The sequence below is a fragment of the Eschrichtius robustus genome, chromosome 2 (assembly GCF_028021215.1).
Source record: "Eschrichtius robustus isolate mEscRob2 chromosome 2, mEscRob2.pri, whole genome shotgun sequence".
Classification (NCBI taxonomy): domain Eukaryota; kingdom Metazoa; phylum Chordata; class Mammalia; order Artiodactyla; family Eschrichtiidae; genus Eschrichtius; species Eschrichtius robustus.
The window spans coordinates 163,588,841-163,609,083 of NC_090825.1; the positions used below are offsets into that span (position 1 = coordinate 163,588,841).

General features: G+C 50.6%; 1 pseudogene; it reads right to left on the reverse strand.

Annotated features, from left to right (window-relative positions):
- Positions 1-1,612: 1,612 nt before the first annotated feature.
- On the reverse strand, positions 1,613-14,390 carry LOC137759012 (cytochrome P450 4F2-like; annotated as a pseudogene).
- Positions 14,391-20,243: the final 5,853 nt, after the last annotated feature.

Sequence of the window (20,243 nt, forward strand, 5' to 3'; positions counted from 1 at the left end):
AATATATACATATATCAAATCATCATGTTGTACACCTTAAACTTACATAATGCTATACATCAATTATATCTCAGTAAAGCTGGTGGGGGGAGTTGATGGGAGGTTTATATTCATTGTAAACCCCTCCATGCTGTTTGGATTTTAACCAAGTGCATAATTTTTTTTCAAGTTGGGAGAAGCACAAAAACATTTTTCCACCTCACAGGACTGCTGTGCTGAGCAAAGCCTTGCAGTTGAGGACACGACTTCCAAAACGTTTGTCCAGCCCAGTACTTCCTCTTCATCCTTCAGTCCTTGGCCCAGAATCTACCCCTGGACCCCCAGACTGGAGCTCATCCCCTCCAGTTTGCCCCTGTAGCTGCAAAGAGTTATTTCTAATACTCATATCTGACCTGACCATCCCCTGCTCAAGCATCTCCCATGGCTCCCCATTACCCTCCTACTTTAGTCATGGATCTCCCTTCAAGAAAGAACTTGCTGTACAGCTGCAAGGAGAGCTATTAGCTGATAGCCTCCAGCTATAGGGTCTCTGGGCTCTGCTGTAGCGTTCAAGCCAAGTCCACACTTTCCTGGGCAGCCCACAGCCAATGACTGAGCACAGTGGGCCACTGCTGCCTGACCATTTCTGCCCAATGTGACACTCCCCTAATGGCAGCATCCCTGCCCATTTTTATCTTTTATCCAATATTGGCTCACCAAAGTACTTGAACTGACACCTTTGAAAACTCTTAACATGGTTTCCAAAGCATTCCAAGAAGGGCTTCCATTACTAGCTCCAGCCTTATTGGGGGCCCCTCTGATCATCACACTGCATATTTCACAGGGAACCAGCCACTTTTACTTCCTCCCAAACATTCCAGGCCCACTTCTGCATGTTTCCATCCTGGCCTTTGCACAAGCTATCCCCTTGGCTTGGGCACTGTCCACTACACACACCCAGAGTGGTGAATTCTTATTCACTTTTTTACTAGCAAGCCTCATCTCCTTTCCTCTGTGCCCCAGCCTTGCCCATGTAGGACTCCAATGGGACTAGACACTGAGTTGGGAAAGGGCAGGCGGTGTAGACATGTTTACTGAACAAAAAGATGGATGACTTTTTTACCCCCAAAGATCTCTTGTGAATCCCTGGAATAGACTATTAAGTGGGAATTAGAGAAAAGGGCAAAAATTAAGGGAAATGAGGGTCTCTGGGGGAAGACCAAAGGCAGAAAAGCCAGAGAGGGGAAAAGTATTTCATATACTGAACATGTATTGGGTGGCAACTGTTCTACACATATTGTCACAATACTCCAAATAGCACTGTAGGGGAGAGATTCCCCACCCCACCCCCAATTTATAGAGGAGAAAAATGGTATTCAGATAAGGGAACTGATTTTATTAAAGTCACATAGCAAGTTAGGGGGGCATTAATGTGGACACTCAGATCTTTCTGTCCCAAAAGACTACAAACTTTCACCTGCTATTCAGACTGGGTATCAGACCCTGCCTCTGGGCTCTGCTCCTATTCCCACTAAGCAATAATGACAGAATCAACAAAAAGATCTTTCCACTATCCCAGCTGGGGAGCAGAGACAATGAGAAGGGTTCAGGAACAGACCATGAGGACCTGCACTCACCATTCAATCTCTTTAGGCTCACGGTCCCTCAGGAGCTCTCGTACCTCCTGCTGGCAGCGCTCCTGGTATTCTGGGTACTTTACAAGGTTGTACAGGACTCAGGAGAGGCCACTGGCTGTGGTGTCATGGCCTGAGGGGCAGCCAGACAGGCTTGGGTCTCTGGGCTACTTCAGCACCAGAGGGTGGACAGCACCATGTTAAGCCCCCCTCCGCCACCACCCCCCACAAAGACAATGGGAAGGATGGGCAAGATGGGGTGATCCAGGGCCCACCTGCCAAGTCCCTGGGATGAAGAGACCCCTGCCTATTCTGTAGTCCCACACTGGGACCCTCACCTTCAAACATGAAGGTGTCAGCCTCAGCTCGGATGTCCTCATCTGACAGTTCTTTCCCATCTTCATCCTGGAGAGAAAGCAAGATCCCCCAAATCACACCAGTTCTGGGGACACCTGAGCCTAACCTGAGATAGTCCCTGAAGCTCCATCATCCAAGTAGGATTCTTCCCTCTTCATCTCCAGAGTCCACCCCACAGGACTCCTCCCTAGTCTCCTGCCTCCTGTTTACTCCTTCCAGACAGCCTTCAACACAGTCACATCTAAAACTTCTCTCTGACCTGTCCCTCTCTTCCTCAAGCACCCTCTATGACTCCCTAGCACTCTCCGGATCAAGTCCAAGTTCTTTGACCTGACGTTTGAAAACAAGGTCCAGTCTATCTCTTGAATTTAGATCCCAGAGAAGCCTACCTTGCCCAGCAGGAGCACATCAATGAAGTCCAAAGTCTCGACCTTAGCCTTGGCCTTGAGGAGGTCTTGGGAACACTGACTAATGAGGGTGCAATGCCGCTCCCTGATGACAGCCTCTGTGAAGTCGTGCACCAGGTCGCAGGCCCTATGGAAGTGCTGCCCATCGCGGGTGAGGTAGTACAGGAGGTCCATGTGCAGGAAGATCTACTCGGTCCGTTTTATCACAAGGGCACTGAGCTCCAAGACGGCAGCAATATATTCGCTGGGTTTCCTACGGGGTCAGATCAGAGAGATCCTTAAGAAGCAGTATTGTATATCTGTGGGCCATCTGTTCTTAGAGACTCTGTTTCCTGATAGGAAGTCTTGGGAACCCTGATAGGAGGAAGCTCCTGGTTTCTGGGCTTCACATATTTTAAGCTGTTGCCCCCCTTCGTAATCTCATACTGCAGGAGCACTACCAGTCAGTAACCCAGGACCACATTCCATCCAGAAAAGAGTGCCCTTCAATCATGTTTCTCTCTCTGCCTCCCATCTCTGTGAACTGCCTCATGTCCTAGATCTCAGAGCAGAGCTTGGGAATCATGCTCATCTCTCCGCTCTCCCACACAACATCTGAACCTGCCTTTCTTTCTCAGTTTCCCCCAAATCTGCCACATTTTCTCCACCAAGCTCAAGTTTCCTCCCCTCTGTGGTCTTCTCGCATCCTGTGTCTACACAACAATCAGTCTTCTCTCAAGTCAGATGTTCAAGCTCAGCTTTGACCACAACTCTCATCTGGTCAAAGACCTTCTGTGGCTTCCTGGAAACATCAGGATAAAGTTCATATTCTCTTTGTCCTACTTCAGAATGTCCTTAAGATATAACCCTGCCCATTCCTCCAGCCTCATACCCAAGGCGTCTCCTCACTGTTACACATGTTCTGCTCATCCTAGCCTCCTGGCCTTTATCAAACAGTTCTACCTACCTGAAAGGATAGCTCCTTTTCTTTCCCCTTCCCTGTCCTTCAACAGCTCTGACCCACCTCCTCCAGGAAGGCCCTTCTGATTGCCCTGGTCAGTCCTCCCTCCCCCATCTACTCCCTTGGGTCTATGGCTCATGTTCCCAGGCCCTGGGCTGAGACTTACTCCTGGCAATTGCTGTCGAAACTGAAGACACATTTCTGCAGACTGTCCAGGGTCATGAGGCTGATGTGTTCAAACATGTCCAGATGAGTGCTGCCCTCTGAAGCCAGGCACTGCCACTTGGCCTGGACAAAGAAGAGGGCAGAGCTGGGGTTGAGACTTCCCCCTCCTGAGCCCCTCCCCAATCTCAACCACCTGGATGGACTCCCCCAGACCCGGCCTCTTGGTCCTCTGCCCCAAGCACCTATCCCCAGGGAAGACAAGGCTTGAGTGGGAGTGGAAGCTGTTACTATCAAGACATGAAGACCCCACAGCTGATAGTCAGGAGACCTGGTTTCAAGGTCCAGCTCTGCCTCTTATGTTCTGTGTGCCCTTGGTCACCTCATTGCTTTCCATTTGGCCTTTCCACTGTCAAATTTTAGTAGCAGTTAAGATGACCTGCTTTGGTGTTGGACAAACCAAGTTAGAATTCCTGCTCCACCACGCACAACTCACTTACTAATGAGCAATCTTCGGCAAGTTCCCTAACCTCTCTGACCTTCCATTTCATCATCCTTAATATGGCAATGACAATCATCTCTACCTCATAGGATTGTGAAAATAAATTAGACAACACATGCCATGGACTTGGCCCACTATTTCTGATATACAGTAAGTGTTAAATAATTGTTAACTACCATCATCATCTTCATCATTATCATAGTGGTAGACAATTGCAAAAATGTCCCCATTTCTTTATCCTTCCCTTTACCCTCACTGTTTGCAGTGAGATTTTTCAGCTCTTCCATTAGGAGGTGGAACCTGTTTCTCTTGAATCTGAGCTGAGCTGGGACTTGCTTTGGTCAACAGGAGGTGGAAACTATGGTGTGCTAGTTCTGACACCAGGCTTCAAGAGGTACTGCATGTTTCTGCTCATTCTCTTGGAGCCCAGCCCCCACCATGCAGTCAAGCCCAGGCTAGCCTACTGGAAGATGAGAGACAAATACAGGAGTTCATTGTCCCACCAAGGCCATCCTAAACCAGCTGACAGCTAGCCGAGCCCCAAACATGTGCCAAAGCTGAACCTGGATCAGCAGAGCTGTCTACGGAACCCATCCATGACCACGAACACATGAGTAATTCCAGCCAGGATGAGAAGAATGACTCAACTGACCCATCATCTCATGAACGATAATAAACACTAATTCTTTCGAGTCCATGAGTTTTAAGGTGGTACCTAATGCAGAAAGAACTACTACGCAATCTTCATCATTTCTGTCCTGAATTTACAGAGCTTCCATGAAGCAGACTAGAAACTAAAGCCTTCTGAGCACCTACTATGTGCCAGGAACATGATTGCACTACATCATCTTGATCACTCTTTAAGAAGGGATTATTGGGACTTCCCTGGTGGCGCAATGGATAAGACTCTGCGCTTCCAATGCAGGGGGCCAGGGTTCGATCCTTGGTCAGGGAACTAGATCCCACATGCATGCTGCAACTAAGAGTTCTTGTGCCACAACTAAGGAGCTGGCGAGCCGCAACTAAGGAGCCCACCTGCTGCAACTAAGACCTGGTGCAACCAAATAAAAATAAATAAATAAATAAATAAATAAATAAATATTTTTTTAAAAAAAGAAGGGATTATTATCCCGATTTTACAGATGAGGAAACTGAGGCTTGGAGACGAAAATCAGTGACCCCCAAAGCCATCCAGCAGAGCCAGGATTCCAGACCATATGTGTGTAAGCCCACTCCCCCTTTTCTAAGGCTCCAGCTGGGACCCGGAGTTCAAGAAACTCACATGCATGATGTCTGCACTCTTGGTGAAAATCTTCATACACGGCTTCAAAAATCTCGAAGTGGAAGGCAGGTGTCAGCAGGCGTCGGTGGTGGCTCCACTTGTCACCGGCACTCAGCAGGAGCCCATCCCCTAGCAGAGGCAGCCACGGGGAGTGGGCAAGGGCAGCACCTTCCCCTGGGCCCCCAAGGTTGTCCTCACCCCCTTCACTCACAGTTACTCACCCAGCCAGGGATTCAGGACGCTGTAGAAAAACATATCCTTGGGTATGATGGTGGCTGACATGAGAGATAGAACATGGAGAGGGGGAGGGAAGGACTTTTGGTGGGGGCTGGAGGCTCCCAGGGAGGGGTCTACATTTCTCCTCCAAGCCCAGTATAGCTTGGAATGGGACAATGAACAGAGGAACAGGGAGGAAGGGGGAGGTGGGGGGGACCAGACCAGGCTGTAGCACAGAGTAGAGCAAAGGCAGACCCCAAAGACACAACCCTATGTGCTTAGACACACCCCAACATGACACAACATGTCCCAGCATGCCTTGACGTGGCTCCTACATGTCTAACATGTCCTAAATGCCCAAGCACAGCCCAGCACTCTACAAAATGCCTTTATAGGGACCAAGGACACCACGCTTGCCCCAGCACTCTCTGACATCTCCTGGAACATACAACATGGTAGACCAACAGTGTTGAGTTTCCACCATTCAAAACTGAAAAAGTCTTTGGCAACCAGAGAGAGCCAGGGACCTGCCTAGAGTTACCCAGCAGGTCTCTGTCAATACTGCCCATTCCCCTGCTCAACCTGGTCTGTCCAGGAGTGGGAAGGGCTGGGAGCAGGGGCAGGGGAGAAGCTGGGGTGGGGGCTCCTGGGAGAGATACCTGTGGCCTGGAGCAGGGGGGCAGTGAAGTTAGGGTGGACAAGCCGCAGGATGGGATAGAAAGGTCCCATCCACAGAAGGTGGACATCGCGGAAGTAGTGGCCCAGATCTTCCACCAGCCGCATGCCCTCCTCATTGCTCTTCACCTGGGAAGGGATGGGAATAAGGCCAGGCCTGGCAGGGGGCCTCAGAAGCTACAACTTCTCACTGCATCCCCCTACCACCACACCCACTCACCCCCTTCTCCCCTTCTACCCGGATTATTGATCTATACTTCTCTCCATCTCACTAAGTCAGCTTCTCTCTGTTGGCTTCTCTTTTTTTTTTTTCATGTCTCTCTACGTGCCTCTCTCTGTCCCCTTACTCTCTTCATCCCTGTGTTTTGACAGAAAGAGAGAGAAGAGGGATGGGGGAGAGAGAGAAAGACGGTGGGGGAAAGAGGCAGGGAGAGATAATGGATGGATGGATAATAGATAGATAGATAGATAGATAGATAGATAGATAGATAGATAGATAGATGATAGATAGATGTGTTTGTATCTGTGTATATGTATGTTTCTTTTGCTCCATTTATGTCTCTCTCTCTCTGTGTCCTTCTCTCTGTCTCCCTGTCTCTCTCCCTCACTCTTTCTCTGTATCTCTCTCTTTCTCTGCCCCTATTTCTCTGTCCATCTCTCCAACTCCCCATCTCTGCTTCTCATCATCTCTACACCTTCCATGGCTCCCCATCGCTCTCAGAATCAATCCCCTGCCCCTACCTGGTCTTGAAGTCCTGCTCTCCCTACTCTCCTCTCCACCTTTTCTCTGACTCTCACCTGCATCACTCTAGCTGCACTGAACTCCTCCCCATCGCTCAGAAGCCAAGTGCTCACTCTTTCACCTCCAGGCATTTGAGTGCACTAGTCCTGTCCAGAGAATACACTTTCTCTTCTTTGCTTAAAAAATGCCTATTAATTATTCCAGACCCACTTCCAACAACTCTTCCTCCAAGAAGCTTTCCAGCCTGCCCAAACAGCAGATGCCTTGCTTCCCCTCTGGGCTCCCCCAGCCCCTGTCTCTCCCTCAGACCCACCCTGACCACACAGGATTAGTGGTATCTCTAATTCTGTATGCCCAAGGTTGGAGGTTCCTCCATGGCAAAGCCTGGGGCTGAGTCTCCCCAAGAATCCCCAAGCAATGTCCAGAACACCAGAATGGGGTTGGCAAATAAATGAAAGAAAGAAAAAGATGACCAAGGGTGCCCAAGAGCAGGGGGTGGGTGTTGGGACGTGCAGGGGCTGCCCAGAAACTTGGCAGGGAGGGGCTCATAGCCCTCAGATGCTGCCACAGCACCCACTACCATGTGTTCCAGGGGGGCATCTGTGGTGCTGGTGACAGACCAGGCAATGTCAGGGTGGCAGAAAACGATAAGCAAGAGGATGGGGCCATGGGCGGCAGAAGATGCAGAGAGGTGACCTTGAGGAGAGATTTTGGGGGCAGCACATTAGGACCAGATGCATGGGTGAGAGAAACAGGCAGGCTTAGGGGCCACAAAGTATGGGATGTGGGCAACTGGAAGGATGGACTCGACTGAGGGCAGGGGCAGGATTGGGGAGGGAGACATGAGTTCAGATTCTGACCAAGGAATGAAGTGTTTATAAGACCCCCCCCCCACATGAGGAGAGGAGGAAGGAGCTGGATGCATAACCTTGGGCTCAGGAGAGAAGTGAACTTGGAATTCATTTATGGAGGGAACTGATGGTCCACTTAGGAGTTGGAGCCCTGGGTAAGGAGATGGCCTCAGGATAGAGAGAAGAAGGAGAAGGGGTTAGGATGCTGGGGCTTTCCCCACATGGAAAGGTGAAGCAAAGTAGGAGCCAAGTGGAGAAGGAGGGGCCATGGGGAGGTAGGGGGGAGACCAGGGGAGGACGGTGCCATGGAACCAAGAAGAAAAGGAGGTTCCAGGAGGAAAGGGTGGTCCACAAGCTCAGAGAGCTGCTGGGAGGTGGATGAGATGGGGCCCAACGGAGTCCGTGGGATCTGGAGACCTAGAAGTCACAGCCATCATGCAGGAGCATGATGGAGGTGGGGACCAGACTGGAACAGATAGAGCAAGCAGAGAAATGGAGGCAATGAGTAAAAACATCTCTGTGCACAAGGAGACAGCAGCTCAAGCAGACCAGAGGTTTTGTGCAGAATGAAGTCCATTGGAAATAGGCAGGTGGGGACGTACATGTCACCCCTCTGACCTGTTTTGTGACCTTCTCTAGTATCATCGTGGAGAAGAGATTAGAGGACGTGAGGGGTTGAGCTCACACAAGGCAAAGCTTTTCCAAAGAGCCATGAAGGAAAGCCCAATTGGCAAGAGACTTCAGCCCATGTGCAAAGGGTGAGAAACTAAGCTAGATGTATCCAAGGAAGTAGGATGGAAAGGAAGCCATTAAACTGGGGTGTAGAGGGGACTGGACATCCTGGCAGGGTCTAGGACAGGAGAGGAGGGAAAAAAAAGAAGATGGAAGAAAGAGGGGTTATGGTCAGAGAATGTAGCCCTCAGATCAATGGCTTTGGAGGTGGCGCCTTTATGGGTGATGACAAAATCCTAAGTGTGATTGTGGATTGTGGCAAAAAGGAGGCTGATGCAGCACAGAGGAAGGGCCTCTGGGGATGAGGTTAAGAAAGTGGGCCAGAAGCCTCCGCCCAGGAATTTTGGCCATTAGGGCAGAGTGATTCCTTCTGAAAGGGGGAGTGGTTCACCTTTATCCAAATTGGGCAGCGGGGCTCACTGATATGTCTTGGGCGTGGAAGGCAAGATAGTAAAAGGAAGGTGCCTGAGGAAGGGGAGGAGGAGAGACTGCCCACACATCTCCCCCAACCCAGCTGTGCCCCCCTGGGGGGAAGATGGGGTGGAGGTCATAGTTAATTCTTGTGGGGAAGCAGAAGCCCACAGAGGAGCAGACACTGGCCTAAGGCCAACAGAGATGGGCCAGCCAGGGAACAGACCTCAGACAGTGACCCTGAGGAGGCCTCAGGATGAGCAGTGGGGGCTGTGAGGCCACCAGGGGACCCAGCTCTCTGCAGCCCACCCTGAGATCCCCTCAGCTGTGCACTAATGTGGGGAAGACAGGCGGGAACATGACCCAAAACAGGCTTGGGGTGAGGAAAGGTAAGAACAAGAAAAGCACTGGGCATAGAGCGGACAGAGAGGGCAGGACTGAACCCAGTGGGGGAGTGAGGCAAGAGGTCTCCCTCACTTCTCTACCACCCTAGACCCCAGCCCAGTCCCAGACCCCCAGGTCCCTGAGCCCCATTCCTGAACCCTCAGGAAATCCATCCACCCTGATCCCCCAGACCGTCCTGCTATCCACACTCACCAGGCCCAGGGGACCCCAAAACCAGTTCCGTTTTGGGGGCTGCAGGAAACATCGGAGGCGGCAGCGGTTATCACAGAAGGCATAGATCCGGGCCAGGACGCAAGCCAAGAGCCAGGAGGCCCTGACCAGCAGCAGGAGCAGCCATGGGGAGGCTGCCACCGGCCCGAGTCCCAGCCAGGCCAGACTCAGCTGCAGCACCCTGTGGGGTGGACGCGGTGGAGGGTGAGCTCCTGAGGATGAAGGAAGGGGCGATGATAGTGAGCTGTGAGGCAGAGACCAATAGAGGGACAGGAACAAGGGAGAGAGGGGCAGGGATGGTGAGTGCTGGGGACAGGGCAAGAAGGGCTCAGAGAGGGGAGGGAGACCCAGAGAAATCCAGAGGAATGGGGGGAAGGGGGAGGGGGAGAGAAGAGAAAGAAAAAACGAAAGGAAGAAAGAAAGAAGGAAAGAAAGAAAAGAAGAAAGGAAGGAAGAGACGAATGAAGAAATGCTCAAACTGAATCAGTGGTGAATCAATGGAAGGTTGTCAGGGGCTCCAGTTACGAGGAAACCATCATCCCTGGGGCCGGCTCTCTCCCTGGAGCCACCCTGTCTAGGACAGTATACACTTCCTGTCCCAGGCCAGAATCCTCAGCCCCGCCAACACTAGTCTGGCACCTTCTGTCAGAGTAGCTTGTCCATCACAACTTCTTCTGCCCTCCTCCTGGGAGGCCTTTTTCCCTGGCCCGACCTCTGAACTGGCTGAGGATGGGCTTGGCTGAGTCAGCCAACCCCTGCACGCCTGGCTGTCTCCTCCCCTCCTGGCGTCTGCCCAAGACTTAAAACCCGAGGCTGCTGGCCAGAGAGGAACCAGCTCAGGGTCACATGGCACAGACACTGCGCTCTCAGGACTCAGCACCTCCCACATGGGCTTGTTGGGGGATGGGCAAAGGTGACCCTGGGCCCCCTAGTTTACAGCCCACCCCTGCCCTTCCAAGGCCAGGGTGCAACAGGTAAAATCATGAATGTTCAGGTGCCAGGTGAGCAGGGCCTTGCCCAGTCTTGTCCCCAAACATCTCCAGGGCTCCTCTCCATGTGTGGGCCAGGAAGACGTCATGCACCATCTCTCAGCACAGAATCAGGAATTTCAGAGGCGTGAAGCTTCTGCCCTCCAGGGTACACAGCCTGGAAGGTGTTCAAGTCCTTCCTCCAAGCAGCCCAGGGTCTAGGTCGAGACATGACTGCTGAAGCAGGAACAGAGAAACCAGCCTGGCTGGGGATTACCTGCATCAGATTCAGGGGATAAAGGGCCCAATCGGAAGAGGCCACCTGGAGGCATGAGGGGTAAGGCTGCAAGGGGCCAAGAGAGAGAACAGGGTCCATACAGGGGAGGGCAGAGCTGGGAGATCCTGAGTGGGCATCCTCACTGTGACTGTGGGCTGTGCCGACCCTCTCTGGACTCAGCCTTCGCATCTGGGAAATGGGATGTCAGCGTTAAAGGGAACACATCACATCCAGATCGTGTCCCCAAATTTCCCTGTAAAGTGGTCTCAGCCCCCATGAGGTTTCCTCATGGTCAGGCTCCAAGATGAGGGTGAGTTTGAAGGATGGAGCTGCCGAATGAGAGGATCTGGACAGACAGTCTTCCTGCAACTAATACAATGTTGGGGAAATGCCCAAATTTCCCCACCACCACCACCACCACCACCACCCCACATTCCTTCCAGGCCTACCCAATCTGGCTTCAGGTGGCTGATCCTGGAGCCCTCAGCAAGTTTGGGTGCACTGCCCTAGATTCTTTCCCTCCTCTGCTGAGTTGGATCCACCTGCTGACACGTCCATCCAGAGAAGAGCCAGGGGCAGGGCTAGGGTAGGTGAGAGGCAGCAGGGCTAGCCAGATAGGGGTTGGGAGAAGCAGAGGGAAAGAAGAGGAAACAGAGGTCCAGAGAGGTGCAATAACTCCCTCCAGCCACACAGAGAAGTAATTCAACAAGACAGCACTAGTGAAAGTGAATCCTGGCATATAATGGGTGCTCGTTAACTGTTTAGGGAAGAAAGGGACCTTTATAGCCATGAACGCTAAGAACTGGCCACCCAAAATGTGGTCCTCAGACCAGCAGCATTGGCTTTACCAGCAGCACCTAGGAGATGCAGAACTTTGGGCTCTAACCCGCAAAGGTGATAGCTGCAAATTTTCTGCCGTTGTCCCCAATAAGAGGAGGAGTTTATTTCTCTTCTCCTTGAATCTCGACTGGCCTGTTACTGCTTAACTAACATTGTGTGGTCAGGTGGTGCCATGTTAGTTATGGGCCTCGAAGAGGACTGGTAGCTTAAATTTACATTTGCTCTTCAAACACTTCCCCTTGGAACCCAGTCGCCATGCGATAAGGAAGCCCAAGCCCCATGGAAAAGCTCTGATCAACAGCCCCAGCTGATCTCTCAGCCAACAGTTAGTGTCAATTGCCACCCACGTGAGGGAGCCATCTGGATGGTCCAGCACAGCTGAGCCTCCAGATGACCACAGCCCTGGGTGACATCACATGGTACAAAAGAACCATCCATCTGAGGTCAGTCGACATGCAGAATCATAAGAGAAAATAGTCACTGTTTTAAGTCACTAAGTTTTGGGGGCTGTTCATTACAAAGTGACAGATCATTGCTGCAGGATTATACCTACCGAGTCAGAATTTATGTTTTAACCAGATCCCAGAGATTCTTGTGCTTGTTAAAGTTTGAGAGTCACTGCTTTAAGAGACCTGAGTCAGGCTCTGCAAGGTATCTGAGGAAAACTTACCCTGTCTGTTCCCTCAGTTTTTTCATTTGTAAAATGAGGAGAAAAATCTGTACTTGCCAGATCTGTGTGGCTGTGTATTTATTGAGCATCTACTATGTTCCAGGCACAATTCTAGATGCTAGGATGCAGCAGTAAGCACAGCAGACATCATCTCTTCTGTCAAGGGGCTCCTCTAAGGGGGAGAAGGGCGATGATCAGATAAATGATCAAGAATGCACCAGACAGTGATAGGGACATGAGGGCTTCCAGGAGGAGGTGACCTTTGAGAGGGACCCAACTGAAGAGGGGGAGTGGACTGTGTGGTTGAAAGGGTCCCATGGTCACAGGGTGAAGTGCCCAGAAGTAGGCACAAGCAAGCCTGTCCTTGTTCTTTCAACACCCACACTGTGTCTGCAGTTGCTGAGTCCTTGGGAGAAACAGCTAAGGTGAAAAAATTCGGTCCAACATTCAATCCAGAAGCAGGTGTTGAAGATTCCTTCATCATAGCCAAGAACTCAAAATCCAGCAGGCCTCTGGGGCCACAGGAGAGCAGGATCCATCACCCGGGTCTCCCAGCTTTCTGGATCAGATGGTAGAAGGGTAAAGGGAGACAGCATGGGGGGCAGGAAGCCTCAGGTGGGGACACTCTGTTCTGTGCCTGAGGAGGCTGGACTGTCCCCGATGGTTTCTCGTCAAACAAGGAACATCTCAGATGCCAAATCACACAAGCCTGGCTTATGGAATGTCCCCCAGCTAGTGTTGGAAGGAGGGGAGCCACTCACCCCCTGCCCCTTCTCCAGAGATTATTCTACCCCCATCCAGAGCCAGGCAGTGGGCAAAGCTGTGCCAGACTGGCGAGGGCGGTCACTGTGAGTCACCAGACTTGGGCACAGCCCACCACCCCTCTGAACCTCACTCTTCACATCTGTAAAATGGGCTGATAAAACCTCACATCGGGGCTTCCCTGGCGGTCCAGTGATTAAGAGTCCATACTCCCACTGCAGGGGGCACAGGTTCAATCCCTGGTTGGGGAACTAAGATCCTGCATGCAATGCAGCGTGGCCAAAAGAAAAATAAATAAATAAATAAATAAATAAATAACCTCACAGAGAGTTGCAAGAGTCTTACCAGACACAGGCAGAGAGAGTAGGGGAAAGTACATTTCAAAATGGTATGTGAGTAAAGGTTCAATTATAAACAAAACTTGTAAACGTGTCTGTGTGCACGTTTGTATACGCATTGAAAAAATCCAGTAGAATCCACACAACACAGTGGAATTGGAGGAAGTAGAACTGGAGTCTCTAATGCATTTTTCACCCACACTGAGCTGCTATAACTTCTATCACTAAAACACAATTTTAAAAAGAAATAAGGATTTGGCACAGTGAGGGGCACATAGCTGGCACACAAAACAGATGAGCAGTTCTTATTTGGTGTCACCATAAAGACACACCTCCCAGGAATCAGCCTGGAGTCTCTCTGGAACAAGCATGCAGGCTGCCTGATGGCTGGAGTTTCACCGTTCCTTCCTCGGCTGTTGGGAAGGAACAAGTTCTGGACTCAGCAGAACTGAGTTCAAATCCAAGTGCTGCCACTCACTAGCTATGTGACCTTGGGCAAGTCAATTGCCCTCTCTAAGCCTCATGTCCTCCTCTGTAAATGGAGAAGTGGATTTCTACCTCCCAGGTAGTTCATTCCTCAACAACAAAACTGTGCTTGACCACCTACTCTGTACCAGGCACACTGCTAGAACTCAGGACACGGGATAAACAAGATAGACAAGGTCTCTGGATTGTTGTGCTCATGTCTGATGAGGGAAGCCAAAAGGAAATAAGACCAAGTCAGATGGTGGCAGTAATGAAGGAAATTAACAGAGTGAGACGTGCTAGAAAGTGACCAAGGGGGCTGCTCTGGATGCGGCAATCTGGGAGGCCCTCCCTGAGGAGGTTACCTTTGAGCAGAAACCTGAGTGACATGGAAAAGTGGGTCATCAATGAGGACCGCCCCCTGAAGCCATGCCAGGACTGTAAAGCACAGGGTGGGGCACACATGTTCGTTCTTATACATGTTCATTCTTACTTCCGTCCTTAAATGTGCTGAGATAATCAGGGCTGGTGGGGGCAGCAGGAACCAGCCATACTGGAGACTCATAGTGGCTGATGAAATCTGACCCAACTCTCAGCCCCAAAGCAGGTTTGAGATCAAGAACAGACAGGCCCCTGAGGCCACACTGAAGGCAGGAACAGCTGGCAGAGTTGCCAGATTCCTGGCCCAGGTGGCAGAAGATCAAACAAACCGGTTTGGGAGCCAGAAAGCCTGGAGGAAATCTTAGGAAAAGTACAGAGGACACACACAGCTAGGAAAAACCACTAGGGTGTATTATTGTAGGCAATGTAGTCATTAATAGTCTTCTTCCTCCCCTTCCTCCTCCTCCTCTTCCTCATCCTCATCCTCCTTTGCCCCCCTCTGTTTATTGGGTGATGTTTGTTCACAAAAACTAGCCTGACCACCAAGGACCACCCCAAGCCACAGAAGGGAGGCTTGGAGAACGGACCCTTGGGAAGTATACTGTTATAAAAAAGACCATTTGTCCCCCTCTCCTCCCCAAGTGGTAGATTAAAGATAGCAGCAAACTGTTTGCTGCCCCTTCCTTAAGAGATTGTGATGATTATTTTTTTGTGTCAACTAGGCTAGACTATAGTACAGTTATTTAGTTAAACACTTACCTAGGTGTTGCTGAGAAGGTGTTTTGTAGATATAGTTAACATCTACAGTCAGTTGATTTTAAGTAAAGGAGTAAATTATACTCCTTTACTTAAATGTAAATTGGCCTTATGCAATCAGTTTGAAGGCCTTAAAAGCAAAAATTGAGGTCTCCCAGAGAAGAAATTCTGCCTCAAGACTGCAGCATGAACTCCTGCCTGAATTTCAAGCTGTCCTACAGATTTCAGACTTGACAGCCCTCCCAAAATTGCATGAGCCAATCCTTAAAATAAATATCTGTATTATATATCTTAAGATAAATATATAAATCTTAAGACATAAATTTACAGATAAGATTTATATCATATAGAAATCTTAAGATAAATATATATGTATAAACAAGGGATAGATGATAGATGTAAATAGATATAGATAGATAGATAGATAGATGATAGATAGATGCTGTTCATTCTGTTTCTCTGAAGAACCCAGACTGATACAGAGGTAAAGTCTAATTCCCCTCTCCTTGAACCTGAGCTGTCTTCAGTGACTTTGGGGACTTGGGAGTCTGGATCATAAGAAGCCTTGCAGGTTCCTTCAAGTCCTCTTGGAATACACCCTCTTGGACCCAGCTGCCATGTTAAGAGGAAACCCAAGCCACCCCACTGGAGAGGCCCTACGCTGAGAGGAACTGAGGACCCCAGCCAATAGCCAGTACCAAATTGCCATCTTGGAAAAGGATCTTCAGCTGCTCCAGTGGAGCCCTAACCAAATTATAAGTTTGTAAGCAAACTGAAGTTTGTCATTTTAAGCTACTAAACTTTCTGGGAGTTCATTATACAATAAAAGTTCACAAACAGATACATTTCCAATATATTTGGAGTCCTCAAAAAATAGTTACATGTGCATAAATATTTGTACATACATTGAAAATGCTCATATACACAATTTTGTAAAACTAAAAAGAAATCACACCAAACTGCTGGGCTGGGGGTTGGGGAGCAGAAGCCGAGTGGAAATTTTTCCCAGGTAATATTTGGAGAGAGAGTGGAAGGGGAGAGAGAGAGAGAGAGAGAGAGGAGATAGATAATAAAGTGCTTACAACAACATTCCCTGACACACGGTCAGCACCAAGCCTGGTGTTTGCCATTATTTCTCTTATTTTATGACAGAATGAGGACATGGGCACCAGGCATGAGCTTTGGGTCCCTCTGGTGCACACATCAGGGACCTTACTGGCTGTTTACAAGCCCCACCCCATTCATTCTCACAGCCCTGAGCAAGGAGAAGGCTCCCAGGAGGGGAGAAAGCACTGGGTTTGGGGTCAGAAAGCCCAGTCAAAGCCCACCTTCGCCCACTCTCCAGCTGTGTGATCTTGGGCAAGCAACTTGCCCTCTCTGAGCCTCATTTCCTTCTTGGTAAAAAGGGCATAAGACTAGGACTATAGGAATTAGGGGAGTGAACCCATGTATGTGTCTTAGTTTGGGTTCCCCGGAAGAAAACTCTGATGCAAAGATTCGAGTGATAATACTTTATTTGGAGGTGTCCCTGAGAAAAGAAATTAACTGTAAATTGTTTCCTTGGGAGGTGATTCCAGGAAATACCAGTAAGATAGTGGGGAAATGAGACAGAAAAGGGAAGGCAGCAGGTAAAGGGTGTTTTATTAAGGAAGTTCCCACTGTGGGCACTTGGGGCTCAGTCCCTCTGGGAGACAGCAGAGAACGTGCACCCACCAGTCCTCCATCAGGGCTGCTTCCAAGGGCATTATTTCTCCAGAATGGCCTGCCTGCTGCAAGCAGGAGGGAGGGAGGTTTGGACAGCAGCTCTTGCGATGAACACAGCCTGACGTGGACAGTTACAGTCATTTGGTGAGTGAGATTCTCCTCTCCTCTCTTCCCAACACACCCATCCACACACAGCCACACACACATGCACACACCGATGCATGCACACACAATCTCACACACAGCACACATATACTCACACAATCACACACATTTTGACTCTTACACACGTACACACACTCACATTCTTGCACACACACGCATGCTCACATATTCACCCAAATACACCCCAACATACCAAGTCACACAAGACTGAGCTTGCACACACGCTCACACACACACACGCCGAACTAGTGGAGACCAGACGCCTTAGAGCCTGTTGTTCCCGGGCCCTCCTCCCCTCCTCCCTGTCTCTTTCATGCACCATCACAGCCTTTAGCGGAAAGTCAATCTGCATTACAAGCATGATGATCCTGTAAAATCCACATGACAGGGGAGAACGGAGGTGCAGCGATGAGCAGTCACGTGCCGAGCCCACGGCTAATAAGGTGCAGAGCCGGGGTTTGAACCCACATGTGTCGCCTCCCAAGGCAAAGTTATTTTTGCTGGTGTCTGACGGAGTTGCAAGGGAAGGGGGTTGGGGAGAGGCCGGTACAATGTTTAGGGAATGATGCGCGCTTGGAGACCCTGAGTCCTGACGAAGATGTGGAAGAGGCAGCAGCGGCAAGAGCCGGGTGACTCCTGTAAGGCCCGGGACCGCATGTTTCCCACTCAGTCCGCGAGCAACTTCGGACAGGGGATTCCGGCAGACGATCCCACCATGCGCCACCTGGGGGCGCCCCAGGATCGGCATCCTAGGTTTGCCTTATCTCCTCCAAGCCCCCCCCCCCAGCCCTACCCCATCCCTGCGGACACCCTCTTCTGGGCAAAGAGGGGCTAGGGACCCAGCCAGGACCAGGAGCCCGAGAGATGGGGTAGAAAAGAACTCAGGGCCCCCTCTGAGGTCCCAAGGATATCGCTGTAGGACCTTAGGTGAGTCATTTCACTCTGGGGAACTCAGTTTCCCCCTCCGTTAAATGAGATAGTGACAGTACCCATTTCATAATAAGAGTTCCCTTGAGAATTAAATGAGAATATCTGGGAAGGGCATACAGGAAGCATTCAATCGATTCATATTTCATTGTTAACTCTGGAGACCCCTGGGGCTTGGTCCTTAAACCCCTCCTCTGTACACACACACACACACGCACACACCAGATGATCTCACCCAGTCTTGAGGCTTTTGAAACAACATCTAAACACTGACCTTCCCCAGATGTACATCACCAGCCCTGAACTCTCTCCCAAGTTCAGGACCCATCTATCCAACTGCCAGCCTGACATCTCCAACTCCTCCTGGCTCAAACTAACAGGCTGATCTCACCCCCACCTCACTCCCCCACCACCACCAAAAAAAACACACCACTTACTCCATTTGGAATTCTCCATCTCAACTGATAGTGCTTCCATCTTTCCAGGTGCTCAGACCCAAACATGGGGTCCTCCTATCCTCCCAAACCCCACATTCCATCCATCTGCAGACCTGCCAGCACTACCTTCATGAAACAATCATTTCTCATCATAATCCAACCACCCCTTTGCACCTCTACAGCTCCCAGCTTGGGTAGAGCCACCATCATCTCACATCACCCCCCCACCAATCTGATCTTCCTCATCCCATCCTTGCCACAGTCTCTCTTCAATGTAGCTACCCAAGACTGTAAGACCAATCTTGTCCCTCCTTTGCTCAGAACCCTCCATGGCACCCCATTTCTGTCACAATAAAACTCAAAATCCTTTCAGTGACCCCCAAGGCTGTGTGAACTTATTTATTTGCTTATTTATCATTTGTCATCTGTTTCCCCCCTCTAGAATGTCAATGACGCAGGATTCAAATACTGCCTGGCTCACAGCAGATGCTCAAAAAATATTTGATGATTAATATGATTATTATAGTCATTGTCATTGGCCCACCTTCTATAGCACCATATCAGGCACTACTCCTCCAGCCAAAGACTTGGCAATCACCCTTACCTCCTCCCTCCCCTCAGCCCTCACAGCTAGATAGTCGCCCCTCCTGTCCCCCCAAACTCAGCCTCTCTCTTCCCTGAGTTTCCAGTCCCCGTACACCCTTTCCAAGCCACCTCCCTGACACCCAGATCTGACCATAACCTCTCCTGCCCCTGCTCACAGACACTCTATAGCTCCCTATTACCCTCTGCATAAAGCCTGAACTGTGATGCGGCCCGCAGTTCTTGTGCTGTTGGGCCCTGCCCACCATTCCTCCACTCTGCCCCCACCCCCCAGATCCAGCCACCCCAGCCCCTTGTGAGTTCCACAAGCATACCACACTCTCTCCCACCACAGGACATTTGCAGATGCTGTTCCTGCTGCCTAGAATGCTCTTTTCTCCCTTGTCACCACCCAACTTTTACTCCAACTTCAGCATCAGAGTAGCTTTCCTTGAGCCACCCTCCACCCCCATTATGCTTGCGCAGCACCAAGGCCTCTCTTGTCACAGGTCGCAAATAATTTTACCCATGGAATTATTTGTCCAACATATGCCCCCCCATCCTCCTGAGGGCAGGAATTTGCCTGGTGTTGTGCTCCTGGCCCAGTGCCAGCAGACACTTACTATGCAGTATGTTGAAATAAATGAATGCACAAACTGTCCCCAGAAGTCTGAGTTCATGTCCGAAGACAAATGGCTTCCCAGCCTCCTAGCCCACAGCTTCCCAACTGTCCAGGATCCCTCATTTCCTTGCTGGAATCCGGGTGTAAGGATCTGACCTGGCTAGGGGATGGATGATGGGGGATGTCTGCATCCCTTGCTCTTATTCTGCAAAAATCAGGACACTCAGCAAAGGGCCTTTGAGCAAGGGAGGAAGGAAGGAGCTTGAAAGGGAGAGTCTGGGTTTACAAATCAACAACAAACAGCCTGGGCCCTGGGATGCAACCTGATTCCTGAGGAGTTCATCCACATAAGCTGGGGGCCTCAAGAAGGTGATGTTCGCGTTCAAGGTTCTGACCTCAGGCTCCAGTTCTCAAATCCTCAGTTTAAAAGCCAGCCGGGATCTGAAGTAGACTGGGCTTGTATCCTGGAGGCCTTAAGTGTCAGGTCTTAGGTCCTTGGAAGGCTCAGTGGGCGGAGCCTGAAGACCTGAATCCGAAGGATGCTAGGGCGGGGCCTGAGCCCGAGGGGAGCGGCCAATCCTGGTCCTTCAAACAAGAGGGCAGAAACTGGCATTCAGGGGGCGGGACCTGGACCTCAGGGGGCGGGATCAGACCCTCCAGGGTCGGAGCCTTGCCTTAAGTGGGTGTGGCATGCGCCACCAGGCTGCTTAATGAGCCTGGACTTCGACGGGCGTGGTCTATGCCCTCAGGATCTTGAGGGCGGGGCCTGGGCCCTCGGGGGCGGAACCTGGGCCTCTCTGGGCGGGGCTTGGGCCCCCGGGGATCCTCAGGGGCGCGCCGACCC